The following is a 12,023-nucleotide window of genomic DNA, read 5'->3' on the forward strand; positions in this document are numbered from 1 at the left end:
TCAGGAGTTTGGAGGGAAAAGGATTGAGCAGAGGGAAGAGATGATAGGATGGAAGAGGAGAGAGTAGCGGGAGAGAGAGAGCGAAGGTTGCGACGGCGCATTACCATCTGAGTAGGGGCAGAGTGAGTAGTGTTGGAGGAGAGCGAGAGAGAAAAGGATACAAAGTAGTGGTCGGAGACATGGAGGGGAGTTGCAGTGAGATTAGAAGAAGAACAGCATCTAGTAAAGATGAGGTCAAGCGTATTGCCTGCCTTGTGAGTAGGGGGGGACGGTGAGAGAGTGATGTCAAAAGAGGAGAGGAGTGGAAAGAAGGAGGCAGAGAGAAATGAGTCAAAGGTAGATGTAGGGAGGTTAAAGTCACCCAGGACTGTGAGGGGTGAGCCATCCTCAGGAAAGGAACTTATCAAGGCGTCAAGCTCATTGATGAATTCTCCAAGGGAACCTGGAGGGCGATAAATGACAAGGATGTTAAGCTTGAATGGGCTAGTGACTGTGACAGCATGGAATTCAAATGAGGAGATAGACAGATGGGTCAGGGGAAAAAGAGAGAATGTCCACTTGGGAGCGATGAGGATTCCTGTGCCACCACCCCGCTGACCAGATGCTCTCGGGGTATGCGAGAACACATGGTCAGACGAGGAGAGAGCAGTAGGAGTAGCAGTGTTTTCAGTGGTAATCCATGTTTCCGTCAGCGCCAAGAAGTCGAGGGACTGGAGGGTAGCATAGGCTGAGATGAACTCTGCCTTGTTGGCCGCAGAACGGCAGTTCCAGAGGCTGCCGGAGACCTGGAACTCCACGTGGGTCGTGCGTGCAGGAACCACCAGGTTAGAGAGGCAGCAGCCACGTGGTGTGATGCGTTTGTATAGCCTGTGCGGAGAGGAGAGAACAGGGATAGACAGAGGCATAGTTGACAGGCTACAGAAAATGGCTACAATAATGCAAAGGAGATCGGAATGAAATGAACTAAACATGTTTCACTAAGCTCTGTAGGCTATGGGCTCTCCAACCCTGTTCATGGGGTCCTAGGCCTATAGGCTACGCTTAGAGTTATTTGGCCACTTTAGTTGTGATACTAACCTTATCAAACATATAGGCCTATGGGCTAGGATACAGGATGCATGCGACTATGATTTTAAAAAGTTGCAAAAAAATGCATGCACTGTTTCTTTAGACTGCACACCAGGGTCGGCGCCAGAATGAATCCGTTGGACGGGCCTTTGATTTCCATAGGCAGGCACGTTTTTTCATGGGACCTCCTATGTGTGCACATGCTTGTGAGTTCATAATTGTTTTATGGGTGTTATAGTAAAGACCATAGGCAGCTCCTGAGTTTCAAGTTTGGGGAAGTTTACAATTTATCCTACTATTTCTACCGATCTGCGTGATAGTTATGATTATTTTTATATGCGCATTTTCGTGGAACAGTTTCATTTCAATAATAACGTTTTCGTTTCTGAAAATCATTGTCACGTGGTTAATCATAAAAATCTAAAGTAAAATTATAAAAATCTAAAAGTTTAAATTCAACTAAGGCGAGAGACCAGCCTCTGCCATACTGGCACATTGATACACTGTGGTCCATTTGCGGCTAAATAAATTAGCGCATAGAACTCAGAGATAGTCCATGTTACATTTACATTTTAGTCATTTAGCAGACGCTCTTATCCAGAGCAACTTACAGTTAGTGAGTGCATACATTTTTCATGTCAACTAAGTAAAATACATAGGCCTAAATCCAACAAATAAAACAGCAGAAAATATCCTGATGAAAATTCTGTTTTTTTCAATCACATTCATCTCTCTATTTCGACTGTCTGCCTCCTTTTCTATCTGTCTTAACTTGAGCTATTGCTAGTGAAGTGTAACATTGTATCAAATCATCAACTGGGTGTGTCCCAAAGCTGTATCTAACTTGCAACATTGTATCAACTATCCGATTCCAGGCCCTCAGAGTTTCCCGCGTGCCAGTGAGCTTATGACATTTCCACTGGATATATAGTATCATCAGATCATGATATCTTAGTCTTTCTCACCAAGGCTTGGTGATTATGGAGGCTGGGAGTGTTGGAATGATGTTTCAACAAAAACATTTCAAATCATTCGCAATGGATGTTAAAAAAACACACTGTTGACAGTTGGGTGGACTCACCATGTCCACCCAAGAGTGTGCAAAGCTGTCATCAAGGCAAAGGGTGGCTACTTTGAAGAATCTAAAATATAACATATATTTTGATTTGTTTAACACTTTTTTGGTTACTACATGATTCCATATGTGTTATTTCATAGTTTTCATGTCTTCACTATTACTCTACAATGTAGAAAATAGTAAAAATAAAGAAAAACCCTTGAATGAGTAGGTGTGTCCAAACTTTTGACTGGTACTGTATGTAATGGGGAATTGATAAAAAATAAACTGTGATGGGTGATTTGAAGGAGTCAGGCGCAGGAGGGTAAATCACAGAATAACAGGATTTATTCCGGAATACAGAGTTACGCAGTAATGCGTCAAAACAGTCCAGTCCGCAAAACAGGTGCACTGGAACTAACAAGGCACACAGGGAAAATAACCCGGCGATACAAAATACAAGGCGCTCAACTTCACTCTCCTCACAATAAACAATCACACACAAAGACAAGGGGGCAGAGGGAACACTTATAAAGGTACTGATGAGGGGATATGAACCAGGTGTGTGTAATAAACAAGACAAAACAAATGGAATGATGAGATGAGGAGCGGCAGTGGCTAGAAGGCCGGTGACTACGAACGCCAAAGCCTGCCCGAACCAGGAGAGGAGGCAGCTTCGGAGGAAGTCGTGACAGAAACAATCAAAGGGCAAACAATTCACATAATGAAACAAAGAATGCACAAGAATTGTTAGGAGACCACTGAGCGCATTCTGGAGAGCTGTGCATGCATTCTGGAGAGAGACATGTCTTCTCCACACACCCCTCCCCTCCTTCTTGTTGCAACATTTTAAATTATACTCAAGACACATTATCTTCACTCATATTTTAGATGCTTTTCACTGACAGATGCAACTCAATCAGCTAGACATATTGCCGTTCATGATGCCAAATTCCGGGATTCCCAAATAAGCATAGGCTTACACACTTGTGATTTGAAACTATCCATAGCTATTTTTTTTTAACAAGTTAATAATCCTGTGTGGCTAAGTCATGCTCTCTGGTGAAGTATTTTGAACACAAATATAAATGCCACATGCAACAATGTCAAAGAGTTACAGTTAATGAGGAAATCAGTCAATTGAAATAAATTCATTAGGCCCTAATCTATGGATTTCACATGACTGGGAATACAGATATGCATCTGTTGGTCAGAAATACCTTTATAAAAAAGGTAGAGGCGTGGATCAGAAAACCAGTCAGTATCTGGTGTGACCACCATTTGCCTCATGCAGTGCGACACATCTCCTTTGCATAGAGTTGATCATGCTGTTGATTGTGGCCTGTGGAATGTTGTCCCACTCCTCTTCAATGGCTGTGCGAAGTTGCTGGATATTGGCGGGAACTGGAACACGCTGTCGTACACGTTGATCCAGAGCATCCCAAACAAGCTCAATGGGTGACATGTCAGGTGAGTATGCAGGCCATGGAGGAACTGGGACATTTTCAGCTTCCAGGAATTGTGTACAGATCCTTGCGACATGGGGCCGTGCATTATCATGCTGAAACATGAGGTGATGGTGGTGGATGAATGGCACGACAATGGGCCTCAGGTTCTCATCACGGTACAGTATCAAATTGCCATCAATAAAATGCAATTGTGTTCATTGTCTGTAGCTTATGCCTGCCCATACCATAACCCCAACAGAGTGCCACCATGGGGCACTCTGTTCACAACGTTGACATCGGCAAACCGCTTGCCCACACAACACCATACACATGGTCTGTGGTTGTGAGGCCGGTTGGAGGTACTGCAAAATTCTCTAAAATGAAGTTGGAGGCGGATTATGGTAGAGAAATGAACATTACATTCTCTGGCAAGAGCTCTGGTGGACATTCCTGCTGTTTGTATGCCAATTGCACAATCCTGCAAAACCTCTTAAGGATCGGACCCTTTTATTCAATTTTCGCCTAAAATGACATACCCAAATCTAACTGCCTGTATCTCAGGACCTGAAGCAAGGATATGCATATTCTTGATACATTTGAAAGGAAACACTTTGAAGTTTGTGGAAATGTGAAATTAATGTAGGAGAATATAACACATTCGATCTGGTAAAAGATAATACAAACAAAAAACAAGCGTTTTTTTTTGTTTTGTTCCATCATCTTTGAAATGCAAGAGAAAGGCCATGATATAATATTGCAGTTTAGAAGCAATTTAGATTTTGGCCACTAGATGGCAGCAGTGTGTGTGCAAAGTTTCAGATTGCTCCAGTGAAGCAATACTGGACTATTTTGTATTAAGTCTGCCCAAATGTGCCAAATTGGTCAATTGATACATTTTCAAGTACTTAACTATAGAGAACATGCAAAAATGATATGGTAATACAAAATGTAAGTTTACACACTCCCAGGAATGTCATACATGATGGATCATTAGCTTATACACTAACTTTCACACATCTAGATGGCTGTGCGGGGTGGGTGTGGAGCCAGAGATAGCAGTGGTTCAAACTGTAGAACCCAGTTCCTACATTTGAATATAAAAATGGGTTTTATCAAACAAAACTATGCTACATTTTATCTCTGGGACCCTTAGGATGACAAATCAGAGCAAGATTACTGAATGTAAGTACATTATTTACCTTCAGAGGTGAATGTATCAAACCAGTTGCCGTGATAAGTTTTTTGTTGCTGTGGACTCTCCTCAAACAATAGCATGGTATTTTGTCACTGTAATAGCTACTGTATATTGGACAGGGCAGTTAGATTAACAAGAATGTAAGCTTTCTGCCCATATAAGACATGTCTATGTCCTGGAAAGTTTGCTGTTACTTACAACAGTCATGCTAATCACATTAGCGCACGTTAGCTCAACCGTCCCGAATACAGGACACCGATCCCGTAGAGGTTAATCAGCTTCTTGATATGCCACACCTGTCAGATGGATGGATTATCTTGGCAATGGAGAAATGCTCACTAACAGGGATGTAAACACATTTGTGCACAACATTTGAGAGCTTTTTGTGCATATGGATCATTTCTGGGATCTTTTATTTCAGCTCATGAAACATGGGACCAACACTTTACATGTTGCGTTTGTATTTTTGTTCAGTGTAGTAAGCCTAGCCTATAGAAAGCTTATGGGATCCTCCTCTTTTTAATAAAGACCATCAAAACTCTGTTTTCATAGCGTAGCCTGTAGAAATGTTGTACAACATGGGCTTACATGAACACAATATATTCAGCTGAAACTCTGAATGCCAGGGCTCTCATGAAGTGTTTTGATTTGATTTTCAATTGCATTTGCATTGATGCCAGAATTGATTCAACCAGTGTGTGTCCAGTGGGACAGTAACAGCCCTACCAACAAGCACCATGTTTCTCCCCCCCGCCACCACTCCCCCAGGACTCAAAGGACCTTTCAGATGTCTCCACTCCAGGCCTTACTCTGAGGAGGCTTGTAGAAGATGGAGGGACCTCTAACCACCACTTCACATTTTTTTGGTTGTTCATGGTTGTTGTAACAGCGACTGGTCCATTTATCTCTAGTGGGTATTGCCATCCCTTTGTAGTTTTGAGGGAGGTGGGGAGATCAGAGGTAATGAAAGTCTTCTATACCCTGTCCCAAAGTCTGCATTTGCAAACTATTTATTCAGGAACATCTTGTTCTTGTCATGAAACTAGTGTTATTAGCAAAGATAATATTGTGTTGCCTGTAACACCACAGGTGTTTTCGTTTGACTTCTTTATGGACCTTTTTTAAGGTCCTTCAATCAATTTGTGGGGTCATTTGCCAGTCTAATGATTTGATAGTAACCACTGTCATGTTGATGGCTGGTGAGATTGGAAGTAAATGACACAAGGCTGTTGTGTCAGCAGCAGAGCTATATTTACCTGCTCACGTTTGTGGATTCATACTGTGGAGTGGAATGATCACTGTTTAATCCTTATGAGGTCAGGTGATGTCTTCCTGAGGTATCTGCTAAATGCTTCTTGTTTGGAGTGATTAAAAAAACATAAACATGAACAGATTTAATATCTCAGACTGTGTATGTTACATGTTGAAGGGTGGTAATGCAGTAATGGTCATCATACAGTACATACAATGCAACATTTGGGAGTAGGTAGCCTACAACAAGGGAAAATTACAACCAAGGCCATCAAAATATGTACAAACTAAATACATTTTTTCCTATCTTTTTTTTTTATCAGGTGGGGAGAGCAAAGAACAGACATCATTTTTGCTTTAGAGAGAAGAAGCAGGTTGTAAGATGACATGTCAGAGGAAAGTCGATTCTGTAACAAACCGTCCTACCAGTAACCACCATCATCACCAGGCTCTGACTCAAGGCAGACATTTACTAAGGTGACACCTAGCTGCTTTTAAAAATGTCAAGTAAAGTTGGAGCTGTGTTTTGAACATAGGCAGACTAGTAACACACCTCTTTCTGACTGTTGCTCCTTCAATGGGACCAACAGGATGCTACAGGTGTAGGGGAAGAGGTGATTCACTTGCAGACTTTCTTTCATCACACAACAATGCATTGTGATTGGAGAGGAGTGACAGAGAGGTACAAAACAGATGCCTCTTTCCATTGCTCTTTAGATTGAGTAGCCATGGCACACACATCTTCACTACAAGACATTTATGTTCTCTGACATTTGGTAAAATATTTATGGGTTGAAGCGATTGATTTTAAACATATTGCTTATCAATAGCACCTTGTTTCAGTCAAAAACAAGATTTAGGTCACCAAAAACATGACCAAAAACAGCCTACCATTTAAAGTGCATCATTTTAAAGTTCTGCCTCTTCTTTAAAAGCCATTATAATTTACTCAATGGACACAAATCTGTATAGCCTTATTTGCTCAAAGACCAAAAATGACAATCAAATAAATAATTGTGGCTGTTTGTTGAGGCACGGAAACACTTTCCACTAGTTTTACATTGACCATAGGCCTACTTTAAGCCTTAAGGAAACGTCCAACTCTACAAAACAAGAAACACACAATAAACCAAGATGTTGTACTGTAGATTCAGCTGCACCAAGATGTGATTTGTTGAGGTTTCATTCCCAGAAATTGAATTCTCCTGCCTCAAGCATGAGGAGGGAAGCCTCCTGGGACTGTCCTCTGCTGAAATAACATTAGAGGGATCTGCAGGACAGATGGAGGATTGAAGATGTGATAAAAAAGGGCCTTGTTGAGCTGGACTGCCCTGGCCTGTTATTAATTCCGGATGCCTTTCATGGCGCTGTGCAGTCTCTGAACACTGGAGAGATAATGGTGCCAGCTGCATCAATACCAGATGACTGAGATGAAGCTGCTGCTGTCGTCTGTAGCATATCCATTTTGGGGTTTAGGTTATAGGATATTTGACCTGTCCAACTACACTGGAAAAATACCCAATGCATAGGAGTTAACATGTTAGCAAGAGGCGTCATTCAGCAGTGGTATAGTAGCCCTCATGAAAAGGTACTACTGAATTATTACACAAAACCTATTCGTGCAGTAGTGACTATGTAGAGACTTGTAGGGATTGTGTAGTGAATGTGTAGTTTATGCACTACTCAAGATACACAAGTAGAGTTTTGTAGTGTTCAGTAGGAAAACAGTACTGTTTACAGTAGTAATCAGGTAGAGCTTTTTACTACATGATGCAGGTAGTAAATAAGTAGTCAAAATTCTACAGCTTTACTACACATGCTTTTCAATACTAATCAGGTAGAGTTTTTACTGATTGATGTTGGTAGGAAATAAGTAATTTCAAAACTACTGCCAGATTACACCGGCTTTTCACAACCGCAGATGAAGGCAAAACAGGAAGTGGTTTGTGGTCCTCTGTAGCTCAGCTGGTAGAGCACGGCGCTTGTAACGCCAAGGTAGTGGGTTCGATCCCTGGGACCACCCATACACAAAAAATGTATGCACGCATGACTGTAAGTCGCTTTGGATAAAAGCGTCTGCTAAATGGCATATTATGTTTATTATTAAGTAGTTGGTTGTTGTTGGCTAGCTACTGTTTTTGACAATCCCGAATGTAATCATCTTCCATCCTTCGTCATCCTGTCTTTCATAGCCCTTATGCTGGCACCATCTGTAAGTTTAACTTTAGTTTATGTTTTATGAATAGTTTCATGTTGTTGTTTAGCCGTTTATATAACTTTTTACCACATCAACAAGATTGCTAGCCAAAACGGTCTTGTGTTTAGCCTAGTTGTTTGCTAGCCCCATTGGAATGTAGCTATGTAGCCTCTGTTTTCGTCATGCTAGCTAATAAGTATGTGTGTTTGTATGCAAATGTACAGTATGTTCATATTGGTATACTTACCCATTCTACTAATCTCTTTTGACCTGTTGCCAAGGAGGCCCTTGACATAAGAAGACTGGAGGCCTTTGTTGGTAAGATTAACATTGTTTATTAAATGTATTTCTGTGTTGTCTTAAATAACCTCTGTTAGCAAATGATTGATAATGGCTTATATTTGGTTGTCTCTTGTGCTTGTCTTTATTTTCTAAAAGTTTATATGGCGGAGAAATGTGGCAGCAACAAAAAAGAGGATCTGAAGATAGTTAAGTCAAAGCTGAATGAAGACAAGGCCTCAAAGGAATTAACAAAAGTGTAAATATGTAAATTAATATGTAATTAAATTTAAAATGCAATAATATATATGTATAAGCTTATTATCTTTTGTTTGATTACATAACTTCAGTTAGAAACTTGAGGAAATAACATGTGCACTCATCTAGTAGTGACACAGTAGTCAAACAAGATCAAACAAGAAGATGTCAATAGTGATTTTTAACAGTAGTAAATGTGTCCGTTTTCAATAGTAATTCAAAATGGTTTATGTAGGAAATGAAAAAGGATCAGGAGCAATTCAGTAGTGATCAGTAGTGACATAACACTTCACACACAAATGGCAGTAGTTATTCAATAGGGATTGAGTAGGCAAACAGCAGTAATGTGTAGGCATTACATAGTAATTCAATAGTGAAAATGTAGGAATTGTGTCAGTATGTGTAGGTTTTAAGTAGTAGATACCCAAAAGCTCAGTAGTTACACAGTAGTCATCAAGGGAGAATTATGTGGTGACTTGAATAGGAAATATGTAGTGTTCACCAGTAGTGAAACGTCCCAATGTATCGCTCATTACTACTTAAATTACTACAAATATCACTACTGGTTTACTACACATCTCAATAGCAATCAAGTAGTTAAACCAGCAGGTTTTGTGTAGTTCTCGGGTAGTAGTGATGAGTAGTAATTCAGTAGTACTTTTCCATTTCTGGTGTTTTAGTTTGAGACATAGGATGCAGCCACTGAGAGAACTCACCAGATGTGTAGCCATCAAGGTGAAGACCTGTCTTCAGTTCATGTCTAGAAGAAAAGAGAGAAAAGACGGTGCATAAAAGCTGACATGCGGGGGGACATTAATCATTTAGGGAGATATCATGCTATGAATAAATGAATAAACTCACGTCTCTTCATTTGAAAAGACCCACCTCAGATCTGAGAGCGTCTACGCACAGTTAGAGTGAAAGTTCACACTAATACAATAAAGCCTATTTCATTCATCCTGAGTCTTTTTTGTGTGTCCCTTTATTGTCCCATATTTATGAGGCCCTGCATGACTCCATTGAACTGGTAGGCTTGGGGAGGTAATGCATTTATAATAACCTTCCACAGAGCTGATGGATTGTTGTTCTCCCACTAAATCATTTAGTGGGAGCAGCGTAGCGGTGAGTACTTGAAAGCATCTCTGCTTCTGCCACATGTTCCATTTTCCCTCCCTCTCGCTTCCTCTCCTCCTCTTGCATTCCTCTCCACATCTTGAAATATCAGACAGCATTCAGTTCTGTAGGCTACTTGTTATTTGACTTTTATGTACCATGTAGACTGTAGACTAGAGCTACATATGCTGTGAGGGTTGTCATTTCTTAGGGTCCACTCCATTGCTCTTCGTGTAGGGCACCTCTTTCTCATTGGCATCATCAACATTGTGCCTGAAATGGGAGTTGAGGGACATTCATCAATCCAGTGTTGTTGATGTTAGCACATATTGAAGCTTCATTACAATCCTTGACTTGCCAGTAAGACTGATGCAATTTGTTAATATACAGTCACTCTGTCCGGGACACTCAAATTTTTATGATACTGTATGTTATGTTTGGGTTGGTTATATAATACAGAAGGCTACTGAAAAAAACCGAAAGGAGGGCTGTATAATGCGAACGTCTAGCAACCCAAAGGTTGCGTGTTTGAATCTCATCATGGATAACTTTAGCATTTTAGCTAATTTGCAACTACTTACTAATTTTTAGCTACTTTGCAACTACTTAGCATGTTAGCTAACCTTAACCTTAATCCTTTAACCTAACTCCTAACCCTAAGATTAACCCTAACCTTAACCCTAACAATAACCTTAACCCTAACCTTAACCCTTAACCCCTAACCTTAACCCCTAGCCTAGTTAACGTTAGCCACCTAGCTAACATTAGGTTAGCCACCTAGCTAACATTAGCCACAACAAATTGGAATTCGTAACAAATCCAGTGTTGTTGATGTTAGCATATATTGCAGCTTCATTACAACCCTTGACTTGTCAGTAATACTGATAAAACTTGTTAATATATAGTCACAATGAAGCCTAATTTGATATGATCAAATAATGAAGATGTGTCCATGCTTCTGAGCTTGATATGTTGCTGCAGCCACATGACATGATGTGCTGTTGCCGTGTGAGTGGTCATGCATGGCCAGGGGGGCTGAGAGGATTGCACTTTGAGTCAATTAGTAGCCCTCTACTCAAGAGCTCAGATGCATTTCTCTTTATTCATCCCTACATTAGATGCAATTTTGTTAATATATAGTCACTCTGTCCGGGACACTCAAATTAGCATTTTAGCTAATTAACAACTTTGCAACTACTTACCACTTTTTAGCTATTTTGCAACTACTTAGCATCCACAAATTAATACATACCATAGCAAATGTAACATGTCATACTAATGTGAGTGTCCCAGATTTTTGTTTACTATGTTACGTCTACCCCTGAGTCCAGGTTGCAGCCGCAGCACTAACCTGGAAACTTTCCACTTGATGTTAGATCAAGATTTTGTATTATTTGAGGAAGACAAGCCATGACTTCCAGGATAGTTGAATGATATAGCAGAATTGATATAGCATTTAGATGATTGCCCCTTGGAGTAATCACACGTTGATCAATGTTTGATTTCATGTTTGATTGGTCTGCCATCTTTAGGTTGTATTCTGTCCATTTGAGACAGAGTTTAGTAATTAGATATCTGTTCAAATAATGAACATTCAGTGCTATTGAGACATTTGCTGTAGTTTTCTATGAAGGGCATGAGAACACTTACAAACAGTACACAAATCCCATGAGAGAATTCCATGGCAGTATCAAAATACACTAGCGTTAACAGTTCTGATGCACTGTGTGACATAACACTGTGATGTAAGAGGTAAGTTCAAAGCAACCAAAAATCTAAGTATTGAACCAACCAAGATACATTTCACAAAATCTGTATATCAACCTTACCTGTACATGTGACCAGATACATGTGGCTCTGTGTATTATCAACTAACTTTTCCCTCAAGAAGTGAACGTGACCAGAGCAAGAGAAAGAGTAAAAACAAGAGTACTTACGGTTCGACTCGGTTTGAGAACTTTCTGTATAGGATGACAGCAATAGTGGTGAGGACCATCGTAGTGGTGCACATAGTCCTATCACATGTATCCCGTCTTGGGGCTGCTGCTGGGTTAGAACACTGGGACCATTGCTCTCATTGAGGGAGAGTAGAATGAGTGTGGTAACAATCAGACAATTCCTGTGGCTCTCTAGCTAGTGGCAAGATTAGCCTGTGGG

The 12,023-nt window shown here is 40.5% G+C and overlaps 1 long non-coding RNA gene across 1 annotated transcript; it reads right to left on the minus strand.

Annotated features, from left to right (window-relative positions):
* Nucleotides 1–7,331: 7,331 nt before the first annotated feature.
* LOC311104041 lies at nucleotides 7,332–11,953 on the minus strand. Its single transcript, XR_014610132.1, has 4 exons — nucleotides 11,804–11,953; nucleotides 10,025–10,139; nucleotides 9,470–9,513; nucleotides 7,332–7,525 (listed from the first exon to the last, which is right to left on the minus strand). It is a non-coding gene; the product is annotated as an uncharacterized lncRNA (long non-coding RNA).
* Between the last annotated feature and the right edge of the window lie 70 nt (nucleotides 11,954–12,023).

This window comes from Coregonus lavaretus, assembly GCF_964263955.1.
Source record: "Coregonus lavaretus genome assembly, chromosome: 28".
In the NCBI taxonomy this organism is placed as follows: domain Eukaryota; kingdom Metazoa; phylum Chordata; class Actinopteri; order Salmoniformes; family Salmonidae; genus Coregonus; species Coregonus lavaretus.